This window comes from Myotis davidii, unplaced genomic scaffold (assembly GCF_000327345.1).
Source record: "Myotis davidii unplaced genomic scaffold, ASM32734v1 scaffold648, whole genome shotgun sequence".
Taxonomy (NCBI): Eukaryota; Metazoa; Chordata; class Mammalia; order Chiroptera; family Vespertilionidae; genus Myotis; species Myotis davidii.
The window spans coordinates 585,625-595,880 of NW_006299603.1; the positions used below are offsets into that span (position 1 = coordinate 585,625).

General features: G+C 45.3%; 1 pseudogene; it reads right to left on the bottom strand.

Moving 5' to 3' along the window:
• Nucleotides 1–7,891: 7,891 nt before the first annotated feature.
• On the bottom strand, nt 7,892–8,312 carry LOC102767077 (annotated as a pseudogene).
• Between the last annotated feature and the right edge of the window lie 1,944 nt (nt 8,313–10,256).

Genomic DNA, 10,256 nt, shown 5'->3' on the forward strand with positions numbered 1-10,256 from the left:
TCAGATGGATTTCATTGACAGTCACAGAATTTCACCCCGAAGATGTGGAATATAAATTCTTCTAAAGTGCACATGGGACATTCTCAAAGATAGACCACATGTTAGGACACAAACCAACTCTCTAGAAGTTCAAGAAGATTGAAATCATATCAAGCATCTTCTCAGATCACATGGCTTAAAAATCCTATCTAATAAAAGAGAAATATGGTAATTAGCCATACCTCCGCTACCCTTCCCATTGGCTAATATGCAAATTAAGAAATGGGTGTTATGCAAATTAACTGCCAGCCAAGATGGCGGCCGGCAGCCAGGCAGCTTGAAGCGAACATGAGGCTTGCTTGCTTCAGTGACAGAGGAAGCCAATGTTCCCCACCTGCTGCTGCTGGCCTCTGAGCTTGCAGTTTGAAACATTGTTACAAATATAGAATCTAAACAAACTCCAGAAACCTGCTTTCTGCCAGCCAGGATCTCAGAGATGGAGTTGAAACAGTGTTTCGATTATAGAACCCAAACAAACCAGATACCTGCTTTCAGCAGCAGAGGCCTCGGAGCTGGAGTCAAGCCTCAGAGCTAAAGCTGGCCCAGAATAAAAAAAAGAAAGAAAAAAAGGAGAGGTTGGGAGCTTCAGTCACCCGTCAGCCTGAAAACAGCCCTCAGCCCCTCACCCAGACTGGCCAGGCACCCCAGTGGGTACCCCCACCCTGAAGGGGGTGTGACCAGCTGCAAACAGTCATCAGCCCCTCACCCAGGCTGGCCAGGCACCCAAGCGGGACCCCCACCCTGATCCAAGACACCCTTCAGGGCAAACCAGCAGGCACCCACCCGTGCACCAGGCCTCTATCCTATATAGTAAAAGGGTAATATGCCTCCCAGCACCGGGATCAGCAGAGCTGCGAGGCCTCCCGGCACTGGGATCAGCGTGACAGGGGGGAGCACCCAAACCTCCTCATCGCCCTGCGGCTCTGTGTGTGACAGGGGGCGGGGCCACCACCTCCCTATCTGCCCTGCTCTGTTCGTGACAGGGGGGAACTCCCCAACCCCCCGATAGACCCTGCTCTGTGCATGACAGGGGGGGCACCCCAACTCCCCAATCAGCCCTGCTCTGAGCCCGACCAGGGGCTGCGCCTCGGGATTGGGCCTGCCCTCTGCCACTTGGGAGCAGGCCTAAGCCAGCAGGTCGTTATCTCCTGAGAGGTCCCAGACTGCAAGAGGGCACAGGCCAGGCTGAGGAACCCCCTCCCACCCCCTTGAATACACAAATTTTTGTGCACCGGGCCTCTAGTCAACTATAATAAAAACTCTCAAAAACAATCAAACACATGGAAGCTACATAGCATGTTATTAAACAATGAATGGGTTGCCAATGAGATCAAGGAAGAAATAAACTTCCTGGATATAAATGAAAATGAACACACAAGAACACCAAATCTATGGGACACAGAGGAAGTAGTTCTGAGAGGGAACTTCATAGCACTACAGGCCTACTTCAAGAAACAAGAAAAATCTCTAATTAAATATCTAACCCTGCGACTAAAAATTATTAGAAAGAGAAGAACAAGAAAAGCCCAGAGGAAGGAAAAGGAAGGAAATAACAAAGACCAGGGCAAAATAAATGACCTAGAGACTATAAAGAACAATACAAAAGATCAATAAAACCAAGAGATGGTTCTTTGAAAAGATAACAAGGTTGATGAACCTTTAGCATGACTCATGAGGAAATAAAGAGAGAGGACCCAAATAAATAAAATCAGTAACAAAGCAGGTGAAGTGACCACTGACACCACAGGAATACAAAGGATTGTAAGAAAATACTATGAACAAATACGCCAAAAAGCTGATTGGTAAACAATACTATGGACAGCTCTACTCCAACAAATTAGACAACCTGGAGGAAATGGACAAATTCCTAGAAAAATACAACATTCCAAAACTCAATCAGGAAGAATCTAAAAATCTCAATAGGCCAATAACTATGGAAGAAATTGAAGCAGTAATCAAAAAGCTTCCAGCAAACAAAAGCCCAGGGCAAGGCGGCTTCACAGGGGATAAAAATACTCAAAGAAAAACTAACACCTATCCTCCTCATACTATTCCAAAAAATTCAAGAGGAAGGAGGACTTCCAAGCTATTTTTACAAGGCCAGATAGACAATACAAAGAAAGAGAATTACAGGCCAATATCCTGATGAACATAGATGCTAAAATCCTTAACAAAATATCAGCAAATTGGATCCAGGAACATATTAAAAAGAGCATACACCATGACCAAGTGGGATGTATTCCAGGGATGCAAGGCTGGCATAATATTCACAAGTCAATAAATGTGATACATCACATAAATAAATTGAAAGCTAAAACTCACATGATCATAACAATAGGTGCAGAAAAAGCATTTGACAAAATCCAACACCTATTTTTGATAAAAACTCTTAGCAATGTGGGAATAGAGATATCATACCTCAACATAATAAAGGCCATATATGACAAACCTACAGCTAACATCATACTCAATGGACAAAACCTGAAAACATTTCCCCTAAGAATAAGAACAAGACAGGGATGTCTTGTTCACTACTCTTGTTCAACATAGTACTGGAAGTCCTAGCCTCAGTAATCACACAGAAGGAAAAATAAAAGGCATCCAATTTGGAAAGGAGGGAGTAAAACTGTCATTATCATGGATGACATGATATATACATAGAAAACCCAGAGGACTCCACCAAAAAACTACTAATTTAATAAATGAATTTGGATATGTAACAGGATACAAAATAAATATCCATAAATCAGTTGCATTTTTATACACCAATAATGAACTATCAGAAAGGGAAACTAAAAAGCAATCTCATTCACAATCGCTTCCAAAATAATAAAATACCTAGGAATAAATTTAATCAAGGATGTGAAAGACCTGTACTCAGAAAATTATAAAACACTGAAGAAAAAAATTAAAGAAGATACAAATAGGTGGGAACATATACTGTGTTCATGGATAGGAAAAATTAACATAATTAAAATGTCCATACTATCCAATGAAATCTACAGATTCAATGCAATTCCTATCAAGATACCAATTTCACAGAACTAGAACAAATGTTTTAAAAATTTATATGGAACCACAAAAGACCCTGAATTGCAACAGCAATCTTGAGAAAAAAAGAATAATGTTGGATAAATCATGTTACTTGATTCAAACTATACTACAAAGCCATAGTAATCAAAACAACATGGTACTGGCATAAAAACAGGCATATAAATCAATGGAACAGAGTAGAGATCCCAGAAATAAACCCATTGCTTTATAGTCAATTATTATTTGACAAAGGAGGCAAAATCATATGGACTAAAGATAATTTATTCAATAAGTGATGCTGGGGAAAAGGGCACATACATGCAAAAAAAAAAATGAAACTAGACCACCTTCTTACACTACACACAAGAACAAACTCAAAATGGATTAAAGATTTAAATGTTAGACTTGAAACCATAAAAATCCTAGAAGAAAATATAGGCAGTAAAATCTCAGACTTTTCTCTTAGCAATATTTTTTCTGGCACATCTCCTCAAGCAAGGGCAACAAAAGAAAAAATAAATAAATGGGACTGCGTCAAACCTAAATCTCAGCTGGCCTCCCAGCAATGACTGGATCACTGCTTTCCAGTGAGAGAGAGACAGAAAGAGAGAGGGTGGGAAGAAAAAAATTAACAAACAGGACTACATCAAACAAAAGAATTTTTGCAAAGCAAAAGAAACCATCAACAAAATGAAAAGACAACCCACTGAATGAGAGAACATATTTGCCAATGATGCATCTGATAAGGGCTTAATCTCCAAATTTTATAAAAACATAAAATTCAACACCAAAAACCCCCAAATAATCCAATTTTTAAAAATGGACGAAAGACCTGAATACACACTTCTCCAAAGAGGACATCAGATGGCCAATAGACATATGGAAAAATGCTCACTAATCATCAGAGAAATGCAAATGAAAACTACAATATGATGTCACCTCACACGTGTCAGAATGGCTATCATCAATAAGTCAACAAACAAGTGTTGGCAAGGATGTGGAGAAAAGAGAACCCTAGCGCATTGTTGGTGGGAATGCAAATTGGTGCTGCCACGGTGTATGGAGTTACCTCCAAAAATTAAAAATGGAACTGCCTCATGACCCAGGGATTCCACTTCTGGGAATTCATCCAAAGAAACCTGAAACACTAATTCGAAAGAATATATGCACCCATATATTCATTGCAGCGTTATTTACAATAGCCATTTTTTGGAAGCAGCCCATGTTTCCATCAGTAAATGAGAGGGTAAAAAAGCTGAAGTACATTTACACAATGGAATACTTCCTGCCATGAAAAGAAAGACAATTTCACCCTTTGTGACAGCATGGATGGACCTAGAGAACATTATGCTAAGTGAAATAAGCCAGACAGAGAAAGACAAGTACCACAGGATTTTACTCCTATGTGGAATCTAATGAACAAATTGAACTATGAAGCAAAATAGAGTCAGACTCATAGAGAGCAGGCTGACAGCTGCTTGGGGTGGGGGTGCATGTGCTGGGGGTGGTAGTGGAGGGATTGAGCAAAAAGGAAAAAAGAAAGAACTCACCATCATGTCATCACAAAGATGGCAGCACCCATAGCAGAGGCGGTATTTCCATAACACAAGATGGCTGCATCCACAGTGGAGGCCGAGTTCCCCTAACGAGCCTTAACAAGCAATCAGCAGGGACCTGAGGCTGCATGGCACTGGGCTGAGGCGAGTGACCTGAGGCTGTGCCCCCCGTCCAGTGGAGCTTAACTGAGGACCTCAGACCACGCGCCCAGCCCTGATGCCACACTGGGGGAACCTCAGGCTGCGCCCCCTGCCCCGACGCCAGGTAGGGGGACCTCAGGCTGTGTTCCCCGCCCAGCGGGGCTTGACAGGGGACCTGAGGCTGCGCCACCCTCCCAGCACTGGGCTGGGGGACCTGAGGTTGTGTCCCCCACCCAGCGGGGCTTGACAAGGGTGGGGCTGGCTGGGTCTGGATCTCTCCCAATGGGGAGGCACACATGGGTGGACTTGACTCTGGGTCCTGCAGCGTGCCCAAGACTCTGACAGGAGGAAGATTTTCATATACATTTTACTAATTTTCTTTCATCTCTGACACTTCTATTATAGAGAAAGGGCAAATAGCAATATTAAAATATTTCCTCTAATTAATACCCTTTTAATGTGCATGAATTTCGTGCACTGGGCCACTAGTAGAGGGGATAAATGGTGATGGAAAATAAAATAAATAAATAAATATAAAAAACATATATGCATTGGCCATAGACACAGACAATAGTGTTGTAAGGACCAAGGAAGGAGGGCAGGGGCTCAATGGATGTGAGCAAAGGGGTCGTTATTGAGGACATCTGCAATAGTGTCAACAATAAACAATTTAAATTAAAAGAAATAATTTTTTTCAAAGTCCTCATAACACACACAAAAAATTGTAACTATGTCAGGTAATGGACGCTAACTAGATTTACTGTGATGAGCATTTCACAATATATACAAACTAGAGGCCTGGTGCACAAAAATTCGTGTACTAGGGGGTGGTCCCTCAGCCCAGCCTGCCCCCTCTCACAGTCCGGGACCCCTCAGTGGATGTCTTACTGTGGGGAGCGGACCTAAGCTGCAGTCTGGCCTCACTCTGTGGGAGGCGACAGGGCTGATCAGGGGAAGGTGCCGCCCTCATCACCCCACTGCTGCTGTCACTGCCGGCTACCACAGCCATCAAAATGTTTTCATCAACACGGAGTCCAGTCCCTTCACCACGAAAAAATGACAACTTTCTTTAGGCATTTTCAAGATGTCTCTTTCATAGGACATGACATTTCTTTCTTTCTTTTTTTTTTATCCTCACCTGAGGATATTTTTCCATTGATTTTTAGAGAGCATGGAAGAGAGAGGGAAAGACAGAGAGAAACATCAGTGTGAGAGGGAACACTTTGATTGGTTGTCTCTTGCATGAGCCCTGACCTGAGCCCTGGCCAGGGAGGAGCCTGCAACCTAGGTACATGCCCTTGATCAGAATCAAACCCAGGCCCTGCAGTCCGCAGGTTGAGGCTCTATCCACTGAGCCAAACCGGCTAGGGCAGAATATGACATTTCTTAGCCCCTCCAGCAGCGGACCTACGTTTTTTCCTCCAGGAGTGAGGTGGAAAAACCCTTGATCACCTTCTTGGATTCTTATTACCCAAGTTACCAAGAACATTACCAGTGGCGTACAGGGAGCTTAGCCAATGAGTGGTCAGAAGAGGTGTTTCCTCTGTAACTCACACGCAGAGGCGGATGGTCAGCACACCGCGGCTGGCAGGGCCTGTTCTCTCTGGGCCTCCCCACAGCCGCGGTGGCAGGAGGCCCTCTTCTCTCTGGGTCTGCGCCATCCGTGGCTTGCCTCACGGCGCACACAGTCCCTCCCACCCGCCTGTGCATGCAGCCTCCTCCTGAGCGGTCGTGATGTTACGGCGTCCTGGACAATTTGCATATTACCTCTTTATATATATATATATATACATAGATAGATATTGAATCATTGTGTCATACACCTGAAACTAATACAATGTTATATGTCAATCATTTCTGAATTAAAAATAAAATTTTTAATCTGCATGATCTGAATCATACCTCGTAAGGTTGGATGAAGATTGAATCAGGTTATATATATATAATATATATTATATATATAGTTTTATACATATAATATATATAATATAGTATATATATGTAGTTCTATATATATAGCATATATACATATACTACATATATAGTGTGTGTATTTTTAAATTAATATTAGTGTTAGAGAGAGGGTCAGGGTTTGGTCTTTCAGTTAGAGTTAGGATTAGATACAGAGAACAGACTGACAGCTGTTAGAAGGGAGAGGGTTTGGCGGGCTGGGTGGAAAAGTTGATGGGATTTAGAAAAAAACTTGATGCCTTTCCTTGCCTCTCTACTTCCCTGTCAGGCGTGCATCTCCTAAACTCTAAGGGACCCCACGAGACTTGCAACCAGGAGAGCAGTGGGAGCAGCGGCTCGTCCCAGGCTCACCCCCTGAACCTGACCCAAGGCCCTCTTTTCTCTGACTTTTCAGTGAACCAAAGCATCCCCGTTTAGGCTCTCTTCTGTTGCTTCTTTTATCGTAAGTCCTTTCTTAAAAGACACAAAAATTTAAAAATCTCAGAGACACAAACAACAGTGTGGTGATGACCAGAGGGGATAAAAGAGAGTAGAGGGGGGATGAATGGTGATGGAAGGAGACTTGACTTTGAGTGGTGACAACACAAAACAATATACAGATGACGTGTATAGAATTGGTTATATCATTTTATTAACCAATGTCAACCCAATAAACTCAATAAAAATATTTTTATAAGTAAGAAAAAAGAAAAAAATTATTTACTCATGTTGTAGCGAGTGTCAGTGCTTCACTCCTTTTTGTGGTCCGACGATATTTCATTGTCAGGATGGACCACATTTTGTTTCTTCCCTCATTGGTTAGCGGGCATTTCGCCTGTTTCCACAATTTGATTATTGTAAATAATGCTGCTATAAGCATGCAGGTACCGTGGGTTTTTTGTTTGTTTTTTGTTAATCCTCACCCAAGGATTTTTTCCATTGATTTTAGAGAGAGAGAGAGACATTGTTTGGTTGCCTCCCACACGTGCCCCAACCGAGGCCAGAGATTGAACCTGCAACCCAGGAATGTGCACTTGACGGGGAATCGAACCCGAAACTCTTTGGTGCACAGGCCAACACTCTAACCCACTGAGCCAACAGGCCAGGGCAGGTACAGTGTTTGTTTGAACACTGTTTTCAGTTCTTTTCTTTTTTTTGCAGCTATGTAACTTTATTCGACCATCAGCATTAGTTCTCGTTCATGTTAACAGTGTAGATTTTTGAAAGTGGTGACAGGCACAGAGGTGACCAATGTATACAGCTTGTTTGGTGAGTCTTCAGCCTCATTTCGTTTTCTGGACAAACGTACCCGGATACGACATGGGGCAGCCCTTCCTCCTCCGGCCCAGAAGCTTTGTCGAGCCTGGTGTCCGTCCACAGTCCCCATCTCCTTCAGGGCGACTTTCCGGGTCTCCCTGAGTGCCCGAGGGGCGCGCCTTGAACCCCACGCCCTGGGTGCGCTTGTGGATGTAGATGGTGTGCTCCCTGGTCACCACCTCGGTGATGGCGGAGCGGCCCTTCTCACCTCCCTTCTTCGCGGGAGCCATCATGCCCGGCAAGTTGGAAAGAAAGAGCGCGGGGTGTTGTGGGAGAGGGAACTGTTTTCCATTCTATTGAGAATATACCCAGAAGTCAATCTCCTAGGTCAGACGATAATCCTTAACTTAATTTTTTGAGGCCCTGACAAGCTGTTTTCCACAACTTGTGCACCATTTCCCATTCACACCACTAGTGCAGGGTTCAAATTTCCCCACATTCTGGCCAGCACTGTTATTTCGCCTTTCCTTTGTTTTCAATGACAGGCGGGCTCACGGGTGTGAGCGGGCACTTCAGTGTGGTTCAGCCGTGCGTTTCCCTAGTGACTAGGGCTGCTGGGCCTCTTTTCAAACACTACCGTGTGTGCTCTTTGGAGGCCTGTCGAGTCCCTCCCCATCGGCACGTATTGCTTTTGAAATCTGGTTGTGTGCCCCAACATATACCTTGCACCCCAGCTCCTTCTCTGCCTGCCGAGCGCCGCACAGCCATGTCCCTAACCTCTGTGCTGCCTGGCCTTCCTCCTGCGGGCTCGGTCTCTGCACACCTCTGGGCCACAGGAGGTCTCGAAAAGAGGCTCCAACTGGCTGAGACCCAGAAGACAGCAACCAGCTTTCACATGAGGTCTCCAGGCCTGGGGAACAGCCTCTCCCTAATTGCTGGTCAGCTGCCACCTCAGGCGCTCCTTACAGCGGGATTCATGCCCTCTCATTCTCCACTCACACAGCACCCCCTCCCTGTCCACCTCACATACACCCACTGTGACCCTCCCGCCTACTCCTGAAGGGAAAAAAGTCGGGGAGAACACCCCGTGCCCTCCCAGCCGGTACCCGTCCTCCATCAGCACCTATCTGCCCTGCTTCCCTCCTCCTCCCAGGCCCCTTGTTCCCATCTGGAGCTGGTCCTTCCCCCAATCTGGTCCTGTCCCTCCACACCTGAAGGATGTCATCCCTCAGTCGGCCCAGCTTTTGTGTGTCCCTGACCTTCACCACTCCATCCCCCCACCCCCAGCTCCGCTGGGGGCTCAAACAGATCCAGCCCTGATCCCGGCTCTGCCATGCTCTGCCTGAATGATAGGCCGATCCACCTCCCCAAACCTCAAGTTCCTTGTCTGTAGGACAGGGCTTTGCCAGGCTCTAGTGAGGGTGGCGAGAGGGAACACGTGGACAGGGCAACACTGGCCAGCTGTGCAGTAAATACATCGACTACTGTGTTTGCTGGTTACGACCTGTTAGTCAGCTTGGGGTGCTGTAAGCAAGTACCACTGCCTGGGCAGCTGGCCGTCCACGACCCAGGTGCAGGCAGAGTCGGTTTCCTCCAGTCTCCGTGGTCTTTCCTCTGGGTGCAACCCATCCCTGTTGTCTCCCTTTGTGTCCTAATCTCCTCTTATGAGGACCTCAGTCAGATTAGGGCCAATCCTGACAGGCTTATTTTAATTTAACTATCTCTCTAAAGGCCCAATCTCCAACTACACTCACGTTCTGAGGTACGAGGAGTTGGGGCTTCAGCATATGAACCTGGGGGGACACAGTTCAGTTCATAACACGTCTCATTGGAAAGCGGGAGTCCGTTCTCTTTCAACTTTAAAGTAACAGAAACAGCTGCTGCCCCACTCTTCTTGCCTTACCATGCGTATTCCTTTGTCTTTGTTATTCAGACGTCCTGCTGGAGAAAATCAGACAGGGAGATAGAATCACTGGGGGCGATGATGAGATTTTAAATAAGGTGGTCAGAGAAGTCCCCGAATGAGTCAAGAACAAAGTCATGTGGACATCTGGGAGAAGATTGGTCCAGGCAAAGAGGATAGCATGTGCAAAGGCCCTGAGGCAGAACTGTGCCAGCATGCCGACAGAACAGCAAAGATGTGCACGGGGTTGGATCTTGAAAAATGGACCATCGTGAGCAGTCCTGGTAATAAAATAATAACCTCCACCATCACCACCAGGTTATCAACAGCCAACAAAGCTCCTGGGACTCAGCCTCAGCCTCACCATTCTTCAAGGT